Below are 22,829 nucleotides of genomic sequence, written 5' to 3'. Positions count from 1 at the left end.
AAAGTGTGTGTGTGTGTGTGTGTGTGCGTAAGACGAAGCAGACGAAGCAGACGAAAGGACATCCGGCATTTCGAATTACTTGTGTCGGATTCTCGAGTTCTCGTAGCAAAGTTGCGGAGGGACTTGCGCGAGAGGGCAAAGAGCAAAAAGCAAAGAGGGGAGGGGAGAGGGGTGGTATGCTTCTACATGGAACCGCGTTTGACGAGGACGACGACGACGAGGACGAAAATTCCTCTCCGTCTCCGTCGACCTGGACGATGACGAATCGCGCGATAGCAAATCGCCGGAAAACGTTCGTCAATTTTACGCGCGTGAGCATCTCAATGTACCGCTCCGGTACCACCCAACGCCCCTCCAGGCAGGCGTCCGAGACCACCACCACCATCAGCATCATCATCATCGAACGTCGTCGAGGCGTGATGACGGGTGGTGACTTCCGTACACCAGGACAACACCGCGTTACACCGAATCAATCCCGCATCTAAACGCATCCCTCTCCCTTACTCTAACCCCCTGGCCTGCGCCTTGTCCTGGGCGCCCAACCCTCCGGTCGGTGCCGGTGTCCATACCGCCACCGCCTTATGACTGATGTCTAGTTAGGTGTGCAGCATAATAGCAATTACAACAGGCGCGCACACACGCACACATACACACCCGTGGAGGTTTGCAAATAACGAGCAGCAACAATACCGGCACCGTAGCAACAGTAGTGCCGGCGGCAAATCGACCAATTTGCTTAGCATTATCCGTCCGGAAGGCCCACAGCTGAATTGAGCTGACGAGCGTTGCCGTTGCCGTGTGCGTGTGTGTGTGTGTGTGTGTGTGTGTGTGAGCACAGTGTGTACCTCTGAGGGGGGGACAGGCAAACCGACCGTTCCTTACCAGACCGTTTAGAGCAAGCAAGGAGCGATTGCCTATTTTAATGGTATACTACTGCGTTGGAGGCTCCACTAAACGTTGTATTAGTCGTTGTCGTAGTCGTCGGTTGCACTTTGACACCTAGGCTGGCTAGGAAATGGCTCGAACAAGCGTACCTCTACGTATGCAGTGCAGTGTGTAATGAGATCACTATAATCTGCCAGCCACAATGCCACAATGCCAATGGTTTGGCTGCAGGCGAGTTTCACACCTGGGCACCTCAGGTCGAAAGTTTGGCCGAAAAAGGCGCACTGGATACGCAGCAAGGCCCCTGTAAGCACACCGGACATTGGCACACCGGAAACCGGGCTTGGGCTTGCTGTGTAATTACTCCGGGGTGATAAACAAACAAAGGCTCAAGAATGGGGGTTGTGTCTGAGAGCAATCTGCGGTGTAAAACGTCATCTACACGACGACGAATGTTGGAGAACTTCTCGACGAGAACTTCTAAATTAAACGTCATCCCATACAAATCCGTCCAGAAGTTAACGCGATAACTGAAATGCACGTGTAGCGAGCGAGCAAGCGAGAACGAGCTTGCCACCCCTTTTGGAGCTGTCAAATCGTATGTAAACAGTAGGACGAGAAAGTTATCGCGATAACTTTGTTGTTCGTTTGGAAGCAGTTTAAGTCTCGCTGTGTGTGTGTCTGGAACGTCAGTTCGTGTCAGCGTCAATGGCCTTTCCGAGGTGACTTCGCGCCCTAGGAAGGCCCCAGAGTCGACATCTTTGTGTGCTTGTGTGCGACAGGCGACTATGTGTGCGTGCGTGTGTGTGTGTGTGCTCGCTAGCAGCTCTCAATCTAATTGGGTCCCCCCCTTTTTCCTTTCCAGCACACTTTAAGACGTCAACCGTAATGGCGATGACACAGCAGCAGCAACAGCAGTCTAGCAATCTAGCGAGTGAACTTCCGGACCAGAACCAGCGACGCGAGCGCACTCGACCATGGTGCCCGCGCGAGGAAGCGTGTCCACCTGGGGTCTCGCTGCCGGGATGCCACTAGCTTCTGACCGCTCCGGTCCGGTCTCCGGTCAGACAAAGAGCGCAGGGCCACCCTAAGGGCCAAGCAGTCCGAAGGCGATCGTTCATTCATCTCGGACCATCGGACCGGGCCACCTCTCTAATGGGTCACGTTGGGTGGTACCACGGCACGTAGAGAGAGCGGGAGAGCGAGAGAGAGAGAGAGAGAGAGAGAAAGAGAGAGAGAGAAACACACACCTAAGCAGCATTGTGATGGAGATGCTGCTGCTGCTGCTGCTGCTGCCGTACCAGAAGCGTCTCGAGTGTTGACTCATCCCAGCAGGCCGGCCCCCGCCCCCGAGGATCCCCCCCCCCCCCCCCCCCCGGGCCTCTAGGCCTCGCCACCTACTCCATCGATCGGCCAGGGGGTCAATTTCAGGCAATCGAGGATCCGATTGAGGATCTGTTTACTTTCAATCCGACCACCGACCGCGGTACAGACACTCGCGCACGCACCTCCTTATGTGTGTGTGTGTGTGCGTGTGCGCGTGTGTATGCGTTTGTTTGCGGTGGTGCGATGGTGCGTCAAGTGAGGGAGAACCCATCGACGATGCGATCGACGACGAGTGTGATTATCCGGTCGTCGAGAGGGGTTCCTCCCGGGCGGTTCGCGCGCGCTCGAACATCCGCGCGACGTCCACCCTCTCCCTCCCCCCTCCTGCGAAATGCTCCGCGACGTCGTGCCCATCATCGATCGCCATTCACTCGCCTCGTCGTCATCGAAGAAGTCGTCCGACCGACCGAGGATGCCAAAGGAGGGGCAGTCGCCGCCGTCGCCACCGCCGCCGCCACTGCTCTGCGCTGGCAGGCGGGAAGTACGTTTGGAGTGTTTGGAAAATATTTACCCAGCGCCCAGGCCCGGTCCAGCCAGCGGCCAGCGGCCAGGGTATCGATTGCTCTATTGATCGACAGCAGCATCGCGATCGCTCAGAATGAACGAACCCAAAACACACACACACACACACACGCAGCTGTGCAGGCCTGTGGTGTGATACCGGTTCGTACCGGACCGGTTTCGGTCGGTGTGGACACGCTGCGTGGCTGTTTGGGGCGTGGGGCGTTCGGTTCTAGGGTTCGCTCGCAGCGCGCACTCAAGACGCACGAAGGGACGCTTCAGGCTAGTGCATTTGCCTCGCTGTTTACTTGCGTATCGCTTCGGTCCTACCTGGGTCCTTTATCCGTCATCTCCTGGTTTTTGTTTTCGGTTTTGTTTTGTTTTTTTTTTCGCCGAGCCGAGCACCAATGTCTAGTCCAGTTTCCAGAGCTAAAAGGGGGGTGAAGGGGGTGAAAGCACCTGATCACGATTACACGATTATAGACTTATCCAGCAGCGGTATGGTGACCAAGACCAAGTAATGCCAAGTGGGTGGCTGGTCCCCCAAAAAAAAAAAAAATACATCCCTTACTCTCTACGCTGAGCTGAGGTTTGGTTTCTGGGGATCCCAAAACACTCCCCCCAAAAACCATATGCTTCACTTGTCGATACACTTCTGATGAATGCGAGAGAGAGAGAGAGAGAGAGAGAGAGAGAGAGAGAGAGAGAGAGAGAGAGAGAGAGAGAGAGAGAGAGAGAGAGAGAGAGAGAGAGAGAGAGAGAGAGAGAGCGAGTGAGCGTGAGAGCCATTGTTATCCTCATCAAAAGACACAAGAGAACAATGCATGGGACGACGACCGACAATAGGGCTTCCCCGGGCACGCGGGCACACTGCAATCAACCCGATTGATGATGATGATGATGATGGTGATGGTCCGGCAAGCAATCAGCTACTCGCCGTCGTCGTCGTTCGCCCTCCGTGTGTGTGTGACCGGCACGTAGCGGGTGTGATGACAGCGTCCGTGTGATGGTCGTCGGTCCAGCTGAATGCGCCTGAAACCGAAACGCCATTCACGCCGCCAACCATCCACTATCAACACATACACTCCTGCCCGATCCAGCAATTTGTGCAATCCCGAGCAGGAGAGGGGCCAGAGCAGGAAGAGGAAAGGGGGCCCCAGATAGATCGGAACGATTGTCCTCCAGAAAATGCTGTTTCGATGCGGTCGACTTCCGGAACCAGGGAATTGGGGAACGGGCTGGCCGACTACCAGCCAGCAGGTTTTTGGAGCACACCTGAACACCCCCCAGTGTGTGTGTGTCTGTGAGTGTGTGTTGCGCTTTGGACATCTCGTCCTAAGGGATCCTTGAATAAAGTATTTTTGGAGAATCCTTTGGCCACCATAGACCAAAATCAATTCCGGGGGTTAGTCAACAATTGATGGCCGGGTCCACGGGAGAAACAACAACAACAGCCAGTACAGTAAAAACATTGCGCATCTGAGCGGTGACATAATCAGTTGTAACAATCGGGACCTTAATCGCGGGGCCTTAATCGGTTGGTTCGTGGAATGCCAATCGAGAAATTAGTGAAACAATCGAGGCACGTGGCCGCCCCTCCGCCATCCACCCATTCGCTAATAGCTCGCGGAGACGAGCTAACGAGCTTACAGGATATTGTGTGCATAAGCGCGCTTGTGCGCTTGTGTGTGTGTGTGTGTGTGTTTTGCTCAATGATACAACACCAACGGCGCTCCCTTCCCTTTCGCGCGCCCGTTTTCGCTCCGCCGAACATATGCTAGAGCCGGCGGTTGGGGTGAGTCCCCTCGTCATTTCGTAGGTGATAATTGGAAACCACAAATAACCGAAGGTCCTTCAATCCCTATGGAGGAGTACTAGGGGGAGTGGGATAAAAGGAGAAAGAAGGTAGAGAAGAAGGGGAAAAAGAGAAATGAAGACAATGAAGACAATGAAGACAATGAAGACAATGAAGAGAAGAAGTGTGTGTGTGTGTAGCAATCAGGAACGGAATCGGAGCAGTAGAGGCCACTAGAGTGAAGCGATCTATCCGTCCTGAGTCCTCCGATAGGTCCAGTCTCCCAGGGTCAGTGTATCCTGCACTGTATGCACTGTAGCGTGTATGTCTGTATGTTTTGGTAGTGCTGCCCGTATCAGCATGCGTGCAAACTCGGCCAAAGGTCTGAACCTGGCGAGGAACCTGGAGCTGATCGTAAAAGAGGTCGCTCGGTGATGGTGGCTGATGGTTTGGTCGCGATTACGCCGCTACTTACGCGCATTCGGGGGTGCTTTGGGTGCTCAAATTAATGCTGTCGCCTCCCCCCGACACTCGGGTACTTATGTGACCCCGCCTAGGTCCGGAATGAGTGACTGGAGGGTTTCCATTTAATGCGTTTACCTTACACACGGGACACGGAAGGTCGCGGTCTCCGAATTGAAGCAAGCGTCCGGAGACGCAGCACCGGAGCGTCCGGAGACTCTCGCACCCGGCCGGTGTTGCAGCCGATGGTAACCTGACCTGAGGTGCCGGTGTGCGGTTTTGCGGTGCGGTGGTGTCTCAATCGGGATCGATCGATTAGACCCGATTACTCCGCTAAACCCCGCAAAAGGGAGCGGAGCATTTGTTTTGTTTTGTTTTGATTCTTTTTTTTATTTGCGCGCGCGCTCGCATTTTCCGAGAAGGTGCCGCCAATCGATTCGCCATCTGGGTTCGGCTGCCTGCCTGCCCGGCATTCCCACCTCCGTTCAGTTGGGTTCCGTTTGGGTTGGGTATGCACTCGAATTCAGCCAGGTTTCAGGAGCGGATCTAATGCGCGATCCGATGCGATAAGAATATGCCTATCTCCGGGTCCTTTCTGTGACGCTTCATGGATTCCGGCAGTCGGTGGTGGGCTTTCGGGACATCGATCGATGCACGCAAACACACACACACGGTTTCTTTTATTCGGTCATAGTTGCACGATACAGAGAAAAAGAAAACGAAGAAAGAGGAGGGGAGAGAGAGAGAGAGAGAGAGAGAAAGAGAGAGAGAGAGAGAGAGAGAGAGAAAGAGAGAGAGAGAGAGAGCACCTCTATGCGTTCACAATATAATAATTTTTGGTAATACATATAATGTCAATTTCTTTTCTACTAGCGTCCACATATCCAGAGTCCATAAACTGGCGAATCTCGTACAGAACTGTCAGTTTGTCTGTTTTTTTTAAGTATAAAGTGTTTGTTTCGTTTGATCCTGTCCTGGCTGGCATCCTTTCCAATTGAAACAGCTACTCTAACACACTAATTTCGATCACCTAACGATTGATTGATGTAAACGACGCACGACTGTTCGATAACAATTACTTGCATTGCATACCATTCAAATCGGCTAACTAATATGGTAGCAAACAAACGCGTTTCAACAGTACGCCAACGGGCTTACAATCCTTTTCAACTGGCGCCAAAAACAAGTAGTGCAAACAGCTCGTTACATTTACGTTACCGATTTATTATCGAGCCGCGAATGCGCCGGAGTCAAGAGCCCGGGAAATTGCAACAAATTGTGATTCAATCCAGCTCTGGAGGGGCTTTTGAGTTGCACATACGCACGCACACACACACACACACGCACGCACACGTACATGCACACACACACGGGAGAGAGCGTGCCACTGAGGGGATTGTAAGGGTGTCCCTACATTGCGTAAAAAGTTTGCCTGACACGTCGCATGAAAAGGTCTACTTATTTCCACCAGAATGAAACACACTTTTGACATACGGTCGCACGGGTTGATTCTCATGAAGAAGATGAAGAAGATGAAGAAGAAGAATCTTCTGCCCATTGCAGATTCTATCATTTTCATTCATTTCAATACATCGAAGTCCCATCCAAGTCCAAATGCAAGTTGAAGCGCACACCACACAATAGGTTCATGCAATTTACTTTGATGTAAACAGCTAGTTGAATTTAAAACATGAAAAAGTCTCCACGCACAGATCGCAAGGGTTTGTTTACATGTACGAAGCGGGCTACAGTAAAATGCCGCGTTACATGTTTACGGAGCAGCTTAAAATTTATTTTTTTGAAAAAAGCTATGCGCGCATGTGTGTTTAAAGTTATTCGTTTCAGTGTATCGCATGCGCTCAAAGTAGCTCATTCGACGTGCGATCGCACGTTGTTCTACACACACCAATATTTTTTATGTATGAACTTTCCATGTGCCGTGAAAAGATTGCACGTGCGACGCAAACTTTTTACGCAATGTAGAGCCGCCGTAACAAAGCAGGGAACAAAACAAACACTTCTAGCGGGGATGCTGTATAGGGTCTAGGATTCTCAAGATCGACTTCGACGCTCTTAATATCACTCGTTGATGATTTGCTCTTCGCGCTGCGGCATGTTTTTTTTTTATTGGCATGGAAACGCGTCACGTATGCGTCTTATCCGGCGGTCTTGTTTTGTCTGGCATTGCAACAGGAACACAACAGATAGAATGATATTACGGAAGTGATTAGAGAGACGGTAAGCACTGTAACCTAACGACACTGCATTAGCACACACACACACACACACACACACACACACACACACACACACACACACACACACACACACACACACACACACATACACAAAAGAGAAAGCAATACCGCGAAGTACCGCACACATTTTATCATTTGTCTTTTCTTGAAATCTGAAATGATCTAGCGATAAAACGATTCATAGCATCATTTCGCTCGCTTTGGATGGCATATTAAACTGTAAATTTTTTACATTGTAATTTGGAGGAATATTTGCGAAACAAAACAAAACAACTACCATGGCATTAATTTAAGGGAGATGTGTCTTGAGAGAGAGAGCAGTTACCGCGGTGTCCATCGAACTGCATCAACAAATATCGAGTTTTATATTTTAATTGTACAAAAAGTATCAACAAATTTAGTTAAAACTCGCCGTACTACAAGAGAAAGTGTGCAAAGCTGGCTGGAGTATGAAATCCTCCGGAGTGTCTGGAGAATGTGTCCAAATGTCTGGACTGTTTTGATGTTCCAAAAATCAATATTTTTTACTTCGATTCGATCAGAAACATTAACGCACAACTCACAAACTCACTCTTGAAGCTTGGTTCACTATGAATCAAAAATGCTAAATAAATTGGAAAATTTGGAGTGGAACATTAAATTCACAAACAATATTCACTGAATGGAACATGAACCCAACGCTTCGCAGGCGCTATTGCCTTCAAAGGAACAAAACCTCTGTGTCCTTCGCAATTGTGGAATGGGTGGAGAAAATTTATGAAAACGCACTCATATCTGCACCCGATTATGACACAGATAATAGCGAGCATTTTGCATTTACGTACCATTACAGTAGGAGTGAATGTGCACAATTCACGTGATTCGTTCAAATATTCGTTTTTATATTGAAAGCGCTTGGGATTTATGATGTTTTCCCACGTTCCAATGACTATGTATCAAATTCTGCAAATTTCCCCGAACTTTCACCGAACATTACAGATCACTCATTTTCACGATTCTAGCGAACTTGTTGCTAGTGATTTCAAGATGGCGCGAAGATTCAAAGGCTGAGATAAATCAAAGATTGTTCTAGCATTTTCACATTGAGTAGATAGGCGGCCGTTCTTCCCTCGGCCACTGTGTCACTTATAGCGGACAGGGGATAGCGTAACAGTCAACTTAAATGAAATATTGTTTCTACTGGGGAAATTCTACAACGAGCTGTTCAGTCGAAGCCACATAATGCGTATCCATACATTTCCAGCTTTCTAGCTTTAAAAGTGAAGAGAATGACTAGTTTCGTTGTGATAAGTGTCATAAGTGTTTATTTTTTCAACAAACAAATGAATAAGATTTAAAAAAAAAACAATCTATAATATTAAAAAATCTATCAAAATAAAATTCCTATCTCCCCTGATGTCCTTGTAATGACAGTAATGTGTAGCGTGTGTATGCGTGTAGAAGCCTTTCCGATCTTTTACTGGTTAAAACAATGCGGCAGCACTACAATTGTGACGACAAACGACAAATGGGGTTTGGAAGCTTGTGTCCCCATTTATCCAAGAACGCTTTGTCTGCCAAAACTCGCGGCCATGATGCTCCACCAACACCACCACCACAGAGTCGATGGCCATTTCAGCCAGCTGGCAGTAGTGGCATTATTGTTTTCATACGGCGGACAGACAACAACAGCCTTTGCCGGCGTTCAACCACGGTGTGCAGTGTTAATTGCACTTTGATTGGCAGCTACTAGTGCCACTACTACTACTGCTACTACTACTACCATTGGTATTACTGTTACTGCTTGTAGGTGCGGCTGTTTTTTTTCGCCATTTTTCGCCCATCATTTCATTTCGGACCAACGAACAAAAGGCCAAAGTGATCCTGTTGCAGCGAAATGGGGTATTGGGGAGGGAAGGATTTTGAACGTTCCTGCGTTCCGGGAGCACCCTGTGCCAGCCAGCCAGCCAGCAAGCCAGCCAAATTGATGTTTTGTATTGATTTTCGGTTCGGTTGGGGGGGGATTCGATTTCACCTAATGTGGCCCAGGATCGTGATTTCCAGCGCAGCGAGCACTTTATGCTCCACCATACCCGAACTACCCCGATTCCTCTGACCCTCAGCCGGCTCAGCTCCTTTCGATCTCCTTCCGCTTTCCCTGTACCCGGGGAATGCTAATGTGGCCAGGTCCTTTGGGAATAGGACAATGCTGGTGAAAGTGGGGTGATGGAGCGGGGGGGAGGGGGTAACGATTCACTGCCGACGTTCCATGTAAGGTACCTCATCGCGCATTCCATCATCGCGCATCCGGAAGTAGCAGCAGCACCAGCACCAGCATCAGCTGCATAAACGCCCCTTCTCCGAAACACGCCCACTACTCGGAGGCAAGGCAAGCCACACCCACCGAGTAGGCGTGTTCGGAACATCCGCCGTCGCTGGCGGCAGGATCGTCATCGCCGTCGTCACCGTCGCCGTCGTCGGATATCGTTCCATATGTTCCCCCGGGGCAGCCCGGGACAGCCCGAGTATGTAATTTATGTTGCTAGTTGCATATGCAAGGGAGGGTAGGTGAAATCAAAAGACTATCCCCCCTTTAATGTAACTATGTATGTTAAGTCTACCCCATCCCCCCTTCCGGTGTCTCTTTTCTCTTCATTTACTTCCAATTTCAAATTGCGTTTTCCGCGTGAAAATTCATGTTCCCGGAAAGGATCTATCGCGAGCACTGCGCTGCTCACTGTGTGTAGGACCCAGCGCGCAAGGGGACAGCTATGGCTCCTTTCAAACTTAAGACAAGTTTTTCATAGGCTGCCATTTGCGAAACCGATTTTTCAGACAGGGCCTGTGGCATGGCTGTAGCTATTTTGTTCTGGATGCGCGCTACATTTTGATGTGGTTCTTTCAACTCAACCATTTGCCTGGAACCTGGAGCTGTTCTGGAGCGGAAACGCCTTGTGCTGATTTCGATGGCACGCTTGCATTTCGAAAGCTATAAAAGCTCCGACAGCAAGCTTTTTCGAATAAAAAGCTGCGCACTTTTTGCGCTTCAGTAAAGCTCGAGTTTTACAGCGGCACGTAAGCTTTAGCAGCATTCAGCAAAGCTTGAAGCTCGAAACGCGTAAAGCTCTAGCAAAACTTTGAAACGAAAATAGAAAAAAGGTAACAAGTTTTAAAAAATAAGAAACAAAAACGGAAAACATTTATGTACTTTTTTTTATCCTATGAGTTTATTTGTAGCCAGTTAGACTATCGAAATCTAGATATAAAATACGTATCAATTGAAAGGACAAACATACGGCTTGCCCGTCCTTATACAGTGCACGAAATCAAAATAGCACCACCAGGATTTATTACATTATTTTTCTAACAACCTTGTTTGCAATGCCGATCTTGAAGTGTTATGAAGCATCGGTTTTGGAGTATAGACATTTTAGCCCTATTTTTCGGAAAAAAGGGTGCGAAATAAAAATAGCACCACCTTATGTTAATTTCCTTTTTGGCACTCATTTCAAAGAAATTTTATTTCGGTTTTCACAACGATGAAAGTGTAGCCTAAGTGCGTTCAATTAATGGCGAAATCACTTTTGTCCCTTTTGATTTAGCCTCTATGGGTCGATCAGAGTATCTGAAGTTCGAGAAAAAGGTAATTGTCCAAACCTATCATGACGCAGGCCTCTCTAAAAGAAGAAAAAAAAGGTCACAGAATTTATCGGACACTCACAGCTGTTGAAAATTAACTGAAAAGTGGCAATAAACTTGATCCAATCGAGAAAAACAGCGAAGAAAAGTAAGCTTTCCCCCAAGGATAAACGGGGATCAAAACTTCAAAGACTTCAAACTTTTCAAAGCTGGTTTAATCCGGAACACAAGATTTAGAACATACAACAGAAAGCATTGAGTTAGAGCTCAATTATTCGCCTGTTACAGAGAAGAAAAAAAGTAGGTGGTGCTATTTTAATTTCGTTGGGTGTACATTCTGTCAAGAAAGTACCGGGAATAGTCGATTTAAATCTGACTGGGCTGTCGGATCAAGTTGAATTTTTTTTCCTAGATTGGTACAACTGTCCTTAACTATTGTGCAAAATTTGAGCAAAATCCATCAACTCGTTTGTTTACAGTAATTTTTTAAGTTAGTCGATGTCAGTAGTGAGCGGCGAACAAAGAATTTTCGTAAAGTTTTGTTTTGCAAATGAAGTTCGTGTGCCGATGCATTGACAATGTTGCAAAAGACCTTTGGCAATAATACTCCAACGAAAACTCGTGGTACAAAGCCTTCGAAAGTGTTTGGGCAGATGCCTTATTTTGATTGTTCATTAACTTCCTCAACCGATGAAAACATCGGTAAAGTGAAAGATATGGTGTTCGAAAAACATCATTACAGCTTCAGAGAGTTGTTTCACGAACTTAACATATCGGTTCGTAACATTTTGATTGATTTTTTGGACATGAAACGTGTTGCAACAGAACTCGATCCAAAAGAAGTTTTTTTTTACATTTTTTTTAATTTTCTATTTTTCGCTCTAAAACTAAAAAAATATCATCGAATAACCACCGTATTAACCAGAATAAGTTCCCTGTAACTTTTTAATTTCCCCAAAACTTAACTTGCCCCTTCACGGCATCTGTTTTGAGTCGATTTAAGCCATAAAGCAAAAATCGCTGCTTACTACTGACATCGACTTACTTAAAAAATTGCTGTAAACAAACGGGTTCACGGATTTCGCTCAAATTTTGCACAATAGTTAAGGACAGTTGTATCAACCTAGGAAAAAAAATTCAACTTGATCCGACAGCCCAGTCCGATTTAAATCGACTATTCCCGGTACTTTCTTGACAGAATGTATATGTTTAAAAAAAAAACCGGAAAAAAGCGATTGAGTGACATTCGAATGCTCGATACCCGGTCGATCGGTGGAAGGGATCGGGTGTTGCGGCAGACCAGGACACTGATTTTGGGACGACTGATAAGTAAGTATAATTATAAACAGTCCGACATCACGAGAGTACCGCTATGCTGCGGCCAAGGGAACTAAGTAAGCAAATCGTCGAGACGACGAAATCCCCGGAAAACAGTTGTCAAAGGTTTTTAAGGTGGGAGGGGGGGGGGGAAGAAAATCGTACGCAATGCCATCATCTCGCGCGCCGTGGACAACGACACTCTCGGAAAACTCCAGATAACATCTCACATCAAATCGGTTCCCGGCACTGATTGTCCCCAATTTGGTTCCGTTTTGGGGGTGATATACACGAGAGCCCGAGAGCTACTATCATTTGCTACTACTACTACTGCTTCTGCCGGTCCCAAGACACACACACACACACACACACACACACACACACACACACAGTGCTAGCGCATTTGGTCGACCAGCCAGCGAACGATCAATCGACTGGCGGCTGATGTTGCGAAGGCGAGAGGAGGAAAAGCTTGCTTTGTGCGTTGCATTTTCATTCCTGGCCGGCGGTAAGTAAGGGCGCGAGAGTGCCAGAGACAGCCAGCTCGGCCACCCTTCGAGAGCATGGATCGCGGATCGAGCCACAACCGTCGCGACCCGTTCACCGAAACCTCGCTCGCTCGCTTGCCGCAAAACGTCGCATTCGCCTGCACTGCACAGACTCAGACACTCCACTCCACTCGCGGCTTCGCTACATTTTGAACAGCGAACCCCCCCAAAAAACCGTGAACGTGCAACGGGGGAAGGTGGGGTGATCTTAAAGGATCGATTCCGAGAAGAGAGAAGCTGGAGAAGCTGGCAAAGATCGAGCAAACACACAGATCGAGAGAGAGAGAGAGAGTGAGAGAGAGAGGAAGAAAGATCGAGAGAGAGAAACCTTCGTCGTCGTCGTCGTCGTCGTCGCCGCCGTCGTTGCCTTCGTTGAGCGATGATCGTGAGCGTGCACGATGATGCATGATGGCAGGGCAGGGCGATCGGGTCCCGGGTCTGGCCCGGCTGCCCGTGTCCATTAACGTTTAGTCGCTCGCCGCTGGTGGACGTAATCGTCTTGTACCTGCTGGCTGCCTGCCTGGACTCGTGTCTCTCGGTGCGCTTGTGACGTGCGCGCGCGCGCGTGTGTGTGTGCAAGTGCGTGTGCGTAGGTGTGAGACCAGGGCGCGTAAGTCGCTGACCGGCTGGCCGACCGGGCCAGGAATCCAAGGGACGACACTCGTGGATCGTGTTTCCTTTTCTGATAATCTGATAAGCAGGAGCAGAAAGAAGAAAGAGAGAGCGAGAGAGAAAGAGAGAGAGAGAAAAGAAAGAAAAAGAGAGAGAGGGAGAAGGGACGCGTAGTGCAGTGGCAGTGTACGGATGGGCGAGGGGCGCCTACCTGGAGCACCACACTTGTTGTTGTGGCCGCGCAAGGAGCAAGAGGCTTTGCAGGAGTGCAAATGATTAGTGTGGCGTCGCCAGTGCACGATGATGTGGTGTAAAAGCAGCAACAGCAACAGCAACAACAACAGCAACAACAACAGCAACAACAACAACCGCAACGTTCCGGTTCCCGTGCGCCCCGCCAACAATCAAACTCGCCAAACTGAAGCAACAGCAACCATCATCGCACGATGACCGTGCGTGCGTCCGTGTTTGTGTGTGTATGTGTGTATGTGTGTGTGCGTAGTGTACTCCTAGTGTAGGTGTGAGATTCCTGCGACACTCTATCAAACCCTCACTCCTCGCCCTCATCGTCAACACTCACGACGCTAGCGAGCAGTACCTAGGAGGAAGCAAAGGTAAGGACAAAGGGTGGGAGAGGGAAGAGTGTGCGAGAACTCAATTATGCCTCCTCCCCTTCAATCGATGACAAACATGCGTGCGGAATCGCCAGTACGCTCCACCGAAGCGACGTCATGACGTCATGATGGAGGGTGGTAGCCGTGGGGGTGGGGGGTGGAGGAGGAGGATGGCTTGACTTGTGCCCCCCCCCCCCCTGCGCCCACACATACCCGTCATTGGCGTGTCAAACTGTCATAATTGCCGGAGGGATGGGGGTGGGGGTGGATGGGGAGCAACTAATTTGTTGAAGAAGAAACGGGAGGCAGTGGATTGCGGGGTGGGATGCGTATCGAAGGGTTGCAAAGATGTCATCAGGGGGGCAGGGCCAGGGTGCAGATCGATTCGCAGGGTCCCAAAGCCCCCCACGGCAGCCCAAAACACACACACACAGAGACAGTAATGGATTCACTCCTGGGGCGGTAAGGTCGCTGGTCTCACCCTCAGCCTCAGCGTGCGTGCGTGCGTGCCCCGTGTGTGTGTGTGTGTCCGGCTGTTGTTGTTGTTGTTTGTTGTTGTGCTGCTTTGTTTGTAAACATCTTCGGACCTGCTCGAGTGTCACACGGAACGGGGGTAGGTTTTTTGTCACGGAGTTCCAGCTGATGCTGCTTGCTACCAATTGTCTTACTGTACCTGTTGCATACGCCACTGCTCACTGTCGCGTTTGATGTGCGTGTGCGTGTGTGCGTTTGGTGCGTCAACAGTGACAAACCGCAAACCGCACGCCCCTCCCTTACCCTCGGGGTCTCGGAAAGGGCGCGTTCGCGGTTCGCGCTCACTTCGCGCTAAAGAGGTTCGGAATCCATCGAACAAACAGCAGCTGTCGTAAGATGGGTGTGGGGGCAGGGGTTCCTTTGCGCCACCCCAGTGCGCTCGGAATGTCACATGTTTTTCGTGGTGGTTGGTGGCATGCATGGAGTGAGGGGGTGAGGGGGATGAAGGGGGTTGTGGCGGTGCTCGACATTGCGTCACAGACACACACACACACATGCACGGAGCGCAGGATGAAGCACGGGGTACCCCCCACCCCCCATCCCTTACCAATAAGGTCGAGTGTCGAGCGCCTCACAAATCCCTCACTTCGAACCCACCACAACCCTACTTTAGCGGGTAAAGGGGGGGGGGGGGGGGGGGGGGGGTGCGTCGAGCGTGTCGTATCGATTCTCACCTCATCAGCAACTGCTGCTGCTGTTGCTGTTGCTGCTGCTGCTGCAGCACCTTTTCATCCCCCGCAGCGGCAAAACAGAGTGGAGAGTGGAGCAGTTTAGCACCTTCTCCTCGGCGGTGGCGGCGACAGCGGCAACCGAGCAGCCAGAAGCCGTACCGGTGCTGCCTTACCTTTCACAGCACCACGAGGGGGTAGTTTTGGTTTGGGGGTGCTATATTTGGGGAGGGGGTGCTGCACCCTCTCGCTCGCTCGCTCCAAATCCTATTTAGCTAGGCCTACCAGCAAGCCTAGCCAGCCAGCCAGCTAGCGAGCCTCCGAGGGATAACCCATTGAAGTAAGACCTCGTGTGCTGCTGCTGCGCGGATTAGCCGCCGACGACGACTCGACGGAACACCATAACCTCACTCTTTGCTCGGACTCGCACTCAGGTCATCATTAGGTGTCGCAAACGCGTCCACTTATCCGGTGCCGGTTGCCGGGGGAGGGGGTGTCCAAATTGAATTAACGAGCCGCGGGAGTGGAAACAGTGGAAACAGTTACCATACCACACCCCCCCCCCCCTTCCCTTCGCGACACTGCTTATCGCCACGCCACGCGATGATCGGTCACGGCCACAGCCAGGTCCAGGTTCCACTGAACCACACACACACACCTGGGAGCAGTGCCCAGCTTCTCGATGATTAATCGACGTCGATCCGAGAGAGCGTGGGTGGACGCGCGCAACCCCCCCCCCCCCCCCCCCCCTGCGGCATGCTGGCTGCTGGATGTTGCTGCTGCTCCAGCTCCAGCTCCGGTTACGGTGAGGCCGGATCGCGGATCGAATCGGCACCAAGCAACCACCCCCATAAATCACTCTCAACCCCCTGAGCTACACACACACACCCCTTGAGGGTGTGCGCAGCCTCGCTTCTACGGCCACAACGAGCGGTAGTGGTTGCGATGCTCGCGGCAGGATGCTCGCGTGGCGCATTTTTCATTGGCCAGTGGCCACCCGATCACCCGAAAATATCATCCTCCCACCCTCTACCCTCTCACCGGGTGGGATGGGAGGTCACTGCACTCATTAGCAGCGGTCCTAGGTCGGAGAGGGTGCGCGCTCGCCCTTCTATTGTAAGGGTAGTAGAAAGCGGTGGTCGGACCTCACCGATCGACCGATCGACCGGTTCCTTCACAAGAACCGAACGAAGGAACGACGACGACGACGACGCAGGGCGCAAACCATTACCGTTACTAGCCACCCCCCTTCCCCTCCCTTCCGGTGCCCCTTCAACCCCTGCTGCTTGTCCACACAACGCTCTGTAGCGGGTCGTCTCGAAAATGCTCATTCATCTTCGATCGCTCATCGACGATCGCCCGGGCATCGTCGTCGTCGTCGTCGTCGTTGTTGGCGTCGCCCCAAAAACTCCATCCGGGGACCGAACTCCAACGTTCTGACTCTCTTGCTGCTGCTGCTGCTGCTGCTGCTGCTGCCATCGACCTAGCTAGCGAGGAGCTTGGGGAACTTCGGGTCGCCGGGACAAAAACCCGTTTTCGTCTTGCCTTCCACCCCGCGTGCCCAGACCAGACCCCCCTTCCCGGAACCCCTTGCTGCTTCTATCTCTCTCTCTTTCACTCACTTACACACGTCTTACTCTCTCTCTTTCTCGTTCGCTCGCTCGCTTGCTCGCTCGCGATCGCTTCGCTCTTGCTTCTTGTTCTGACTGGCCCGGTCACCACCACCACCACCACCCCCTGCGATGCTCGTGCTGCTGCTGCTGTTGCTGCGCTACGACGCTAAACGTTTGCCATAAGGAACCGCGGGCCGCGAGAGCAACCGCGAGATCAGCTTCGTGCTTTTGTATGCAGCACACACACACACACACACATGGGCGAGCGCACACCCACACTCTCTTTGTTATCCACAAGGCACAAGGCACAAGGTCTCAAGCGACATCCCGATTCCCGACGGAACGGTTCAGGTCAGGGCACGATCGTTGCGCAGAGACAGCGAGAGATAGAGAGAGAGAGAGATGGAATTAAAGCCGCTGAGGAGGTCCGCAGGCTAAGCGGTGTGCAGCCGGGTTTGCTTTACGGTGGATTTTCCATCCAGCCCGGTAGGAAATGCGCTGTTAGGCGCTGTTCAAAAGTTCTCGCTGTTAGTCGTTGACTCGAATGCTCGAATGGTTCAAAATTAATCAAAATTGTTGTTTAAATCTCACGATCAGTTCGAAATTGCACATTTCCGAACGAACAAACGAACAGCTTCTATTCTATCTGCTGACTAAGCTATGTGTGTGTGTGTGTATTACGAATTGTAAACCCTATCGAGTTGCTGTCGTGGCCGTTCATAAAGTTTCGCAACTCGCAAATAAATGAAAGTCAATGAAAGTTTCCTCTACTCTGAAACGTTGCTATCGGGGGCATACACTTTAGGCCGATTATTTTCTATATTCTAACGCCTTTTAAATGAGATTTTATAGCTAGGCAACTGGCGCATCAGCATAGAGCTACTGACAGTTTGTCCGTTTGTGCCAAATAGAACGCCAGTTGCTCTAAATCTATCAAATAACAGATATCAAATCTATTATCATCTGAAAGTTTTGTGCAATTTTTTTGTTTTATGATTATTCCGGCGACTTCTACCGTCCTGCATTTTGTACTCTGAATGGGGTAGGGGATAAGGGTTCTGCTGCGCTGCCCAAAACCACCACAAAGCGTTTACTTTTTAACAGCTTTTCGCGGACCGCTGGACCAAAAATTCGGAAAATGGTGCCAGGCGGCGCCTCTCAAAGGGGAGGGCCGGCCATTAACGACCCAAACCCTGATACCAAGGCCTTGGATACCGAAATCGACGACACGTCCGGATGCCACGGATCTAGGGCAGGATCTAGCCTGCCTGCGCGCTTATCGTGTTGTCCTTGGCTGCGGACACCATTCCCGCACGCCCGCCTGCCCGTCTGCCTGCCCTGGGCGAGTTTGGAATTTTCAGAACAAATCCTGCCACTCCCACAGAACCACCACCACCCCTCCACAGCACCACACCAACAAGCGCAAATGCTCGTGCTCGTTCGTGTTCGCGCAACTATTGAGTTGTTGCATAAGTAGTTGCGCATTTTTAAATGGACAGAAAAATACCTACTTAACTTAGAATGAAGGTTTATCATTCATAAATTTACATTGCATTCTGTTCGAGGCTCATTCGAGGCTTCGTTCTGGCATCTGGCAGGGTTTTTAGCCAGTTATGGATTTTCTGCTTTTTATCTTTAAAAACCAAACCCCGGTTCGGTTTAAGGGGGGGGGGGGGGGGGGGACTTTGGTTATTTCGGGTCAAAAAAGGGCTTATTTTTGACGATTTTTAGTGAAGAAACCAGTCAACTTAAATTTTGCAAAATAATTGCATATAAAACTACAACTTTTAAAGAATATTTGGTTCTGTCTTGGGGAAGATTTGTTCAAAACTACGTTCATGGCATCCAATCTAGAAAGGCAGGTTTGCAAAAATGTACTTTTTGCGGTGCCCATCGTAACCACGTGATGGGTCATCAGAAATACACAAATGAATATTCTTTTGTTAGATTATAAGTTTATCCAGGTAGCCCCGTCGAGTTTTTGTTAAATTTCCCATTTTTCGATTTTTGGCAGATTTTTGAACTTTAAAAAGTGATGCATTTTTCGATATTGCCTCAAAAACGACACTCTACATAATTAAAAAAATTATTTTAAAAAAAAGTATCAACAACTTTTATAAAAACTCGACGGGGCTACCTAGCAAATAGTGTAGAGATTATGTGTTCAAAATTTCAAATCGATCGGTCCAGTAGTTTTTATGCTACGATGGGCACCGGCTTTGAGGTTTGGGAATCGCGAATCAAAGTCGCGAGATGCTTTGAGCCTTGTATGAAAGGCGGATTTTCAAAAATCCATATCTTTGTCAGTTTTGCTTCGATTGATCCCAAAGTTTTACACAATACTCTTGAAAATATGAGCACTCATAAAAAATTGTAAAAAGTAAATGCGAAGAAATAAAATAAAATACCGAAGCCCCCCCTTAACACACTTTTCACAACCTTTCCGTAAAAGTTTTACCATACGAGAGGTTCTGCAACAAATCGGAACGCAAACTGGCAGTCACACAGTGCCCGGGCTTTATGAGATGAGTGGCTGAAAAGGTTCCTTGAAAGCGGCTCAAAAGTAACCACTATCTTGAAGGATCTGATTACCATAACACCAATGTAACAAAAATTGAATATCTGTGAAAAAGCGAATCGAAACGGGTAAAGTGGTTTTGTTAAATATCGAATATGAAGCTGTTTTACCAGCACAAGACTGTAGATATGATGCAGCTGCCTATTGTGTTTAGTAAGCCTTTACCTTACCCACTACATACCCATAATGCACTGTTCTTTGACTCTCGATCTGACTCGATTAATGACTTGGTCGACACGGCGACCGTCTTCGTCGTCTTGCTGATCTTTCTTCATCCTTTTCCGATCCATGGCGCAAGGATAAATTGAGTAACGTTGCAATAACGTCTGGAAACTCGCAACAACAACAAAACGGGGTAAAAAACTAATTTATACACCTCAACCGATTCGATTGGCTTTCCGGTTCTAATTGCAAACATTTAGGGGCCAAACATTTCAAAATTTGGCCGTTAAATAACCAGTGGAATGAACAAGAACCTTAAACATGAGATTAAATCAATTTATGGTGCGAAAAACTAGCCAAATATTATCTTTCGACATTGAAAATTTTTACCCAAAACGGACATCTGTATGAAACAAAAACAAAAGCCGCAATTACTTATGAAACAACCTAACCGAGCATCTAGAACGGGGTCCAGGACAGACCATCGATAGGACACATCCCTTGCCGTTTTCTCCCTGCCCCCCTCCCATCCCTGCAGCAGCAGCAGCAGCGCGAAAGGCAATTGAAAAACCCTCAACGCTCCAAATCACTTTCAACAACTGCTTCAAGAATGCGAGCAGCAGCAGACGAGGGGGAGCGAAAAAGGAGAGCAAGAGAGGGAGAGAGAGAGAAAGGGGACTGATCAGAAGGTGCTTAAGTGCTTAACTTGTACCGGGGGGGTCCTGGGGCCGGGAGTGTGACACCCCTCTGCGGTGACCTTGCGGCGTTGGTGAATGCGTTATCGCGGCGAAGGGATCCATTAATAGGATGGGGTGTTGGTGGACGTGCAGCCGTCAGCACCAGCAGCAGCAGCCGTGCTGATAACCGTTTTATGACAAATGGTCACCATTTGTGTTCCGATTATCGGGGGTTTGGGAATCCTCGTCCACCCAGTCCACCAGTGTGCGCTCGAAAGTCATTAGCGGTCACTCCGTTGACCGTTTCCGGACCCCGCGACCACGACCGGACCTGGACCCTAGTCCCTGCTGCTGTTGGTATCGCGCAATCACGATCGCTGGGTTGGTCGCAAGGTCGCGCGAGCGATTTTTAAAGACGAAACACCTGAGGACCCGGATCCAGAGGGTGGGGTGGAGTAGGTGGTGGTGAGGGCCGCGAAGTTACCGGCGCGCCTTGACTTACTTCGAGTAAGAACACCGGGAACACGCGTAAAAAAAAGGTAAATATAGAGTGAAGAGTGGCCTTCTCCTCCTGCTTGATGCCTCCAATAGATAGGGAGAGAGGGTAGGTGGTGGTGATTCGAACGATGTCGTGGCTGCCGTCATCATCCCCCTTCAACCCCCTGATAGAGTGAAAAATTGGGGTTACGCTACACCCTCTTCAGGGGGGATGTCTTTGTGGCCGTGTCCTTGCTCCGATCTCTGGAACATCGGATATTAGCCAGGACACGCCACAGAAGGAGGGGGCGGGGGGTGTGGGGACGAGGATTTAGGCGCCGGATATGATTCCGATCTGCGATGGGGGCAGAGTCTCGGTGTGTGTGTGTGTGTGTGTGTGTGTTTTACAAAATATAGCACAAACGGTAGCTCGTCCCTCCCACCCACCCCCTCCTCCTACTCCTCCTCCTTTCTGCCAATGGTGAGATATGCTAGAGTGTTCCAAGGTCGCCACCCCCCTCCTCATTCCATTTTTCACCCGACATTGCTATCCTACCCAACAATCATCATAATCATCGGCAGCGGCATGTCAGTGTTCGCCACACACACACCTACACACACTTCCGTTATCCCCGTGGGCAAAATGGGCGAAAATTGAAGCAATTGTTTCAGCTATCGCCAGAAGCGATCGTAAAGGAAGAAGAAGGGAGAGAGGGAGAGCGAGGGGTTGGGGTCCTCAAGTCAAGGTTGAGCCCCATGGCCCACTGGATGGGATATTACTGGTGGGTGGCCAAAAGGTCGGCCATCAATATCGGTCACACTTCCCGTACGGACACAAAAGTACACAAAACACACACACACACACACACAGATATATATTTCTTTCTCCCTTCAGCAGCAGCAGTAGCCGCAACCCCCATAAATAGGGGGTGAGGGGGTGTTGTCAGTGTGCGTCGCGTGCTAGCCACATTAACACAGTCAACTAAGGACTCAAAACGGGAACAAACCGATTGATAGTGACAACGGACAACGAGGAGGAGGAGGAGGGTGGAGGAGGGTGGACGGCAGCGTGGCCACGCTATGAGCGCATCACTACAACCCCTCCTCATCTCCCTTTCCCCTCCACAACCCCCCGGGGGTTGCAGGGTCAGAGCCTCAATAACACAGCTCATAATCCGATTTAGACCCCCTCCCCTCTTTAGGGGGGTGGGGGAGGATATGAGCGTGTGCTAGATCACTTTTACTTTCAACGACACCTTGCAGGGGGGACACCGGGAGGGGCGGGGGAAGGTTAAATGAGTTTCAGAGGGGAGGGGGAGTGGAAACAACTTTTTGTTGAGACACTTTTTTGACGACGACGACAACAATAGTCAGCTTTGGAAGGGTGGGTGGACGGGTTGAAAGTTGCCGAGAAGGTGCCGATTTCATCGACACCAGCCGGGGTAGGCGGTCGGTTTCTACTCACGGCCACCCCCCAAAAACCCACCCTCGCTATCAAGATACCCCCTCCCCGGTCGGTTGTTCCTGCTTCTAGACACTTATCAACTCGACAGCAGAGGAAACGAAGCCCTTTCCATCTCGGCCTACGGGTTTCGGAAGTCAATGGCTGCGGGGTTACGGGTTACGGTCACGAATAGGATGCGCCCCATACATTGCGTGGCCCATCCCCATCCCTCTAATCCCCATCCCCATCCCTCTAATTTACTGTGATTTCCACAAACACGTTTCGTCAAACAAGCGGTCACAAAACGCGCGCCTCGGATTTAGCCAAACGTTTGGGGCCCTCTGTGGTGCCTGGCCCCCTGCCTGGTCACTCCACTGGTCACTGGACCAACCGTTGCGAATACTCCCCCGCGCACACACACACACACACACGCGCGCGGACAAACATGTAGACACGACGACAGGTCGAGCAAACAGCAAACAGTCAGATGCTCTGCACACGAACGCCAGCACGCACGAGCAAGCGAGGGAAAGAGAGAAAGAGAGAGAAAGAGAAAGAGAGAGAGAGAGAGAGAGAGAGAGAGAAAGAGAAAGATAGAGAGAGAAAGAGAGAGAGAAGAAAGGTAACTTTGGTATTCGTTGACTGTTCAGTGATAAGGTGGCAGCTCAGCACCGAACAAG

At 50.0% G+C, this 22,829-nt stretch overlaps 2 protein-coding genes across 2 annotated transcripts in view; both read left to right on the top strand.

Moving 5' to 3' along the window:
- Positions 1-13,270: 13,270 nt before the first annotated feature.
- LOC125956962 (cadherin-86C) overlaps positions 13,271-22,829 on the top strand; it is a 72,463-nt gene continuing 62,904 nt past the window's right edge. Inside the window, exon 1 of the mRNA XM_049689303.1 lies at positions 13,271-13,996. The gene's annotated coding sequence lies outside the window, so the exon portion shown is untranslated. The remainder of the gene's footprint in view (positions 13,997-22,829) is intronic.
- LOC125957020 (eye-specific diacylglycerol kinase-like) overlaps positions 13,342-22,829 on the top strand; it is a 92,312-nt gene continuing 82,824 nt past the window's right edge. The window contains exon 1 of the mRNA XM_049689376.1: positions 13,342-13,380. The gene's annotated coding sequence lies outside the window, so the exon portion shown is untranslated. The remainder of the gene's footprint in view (positions 13,381-22,829) is intronic.

Source organism: Anopheles darlingi, chromosome X, assembly GCF_943734745.1.
Source record: "Anopheles darlingi chromosome X, idAnoDarlMG_H_01, whole genome shotgun sequence".
Classification (NCBI taxonomy): Eukaryota; Metazoa; Arthropoda; class Insecta; order Diptera; family Culicidae; genus Anopheles; species Anopheles darlingi.
Note: the sequence above shows the minus strand (reverse complement) of the source record. Positions and strands in the feature narration are given on the sequence as shown.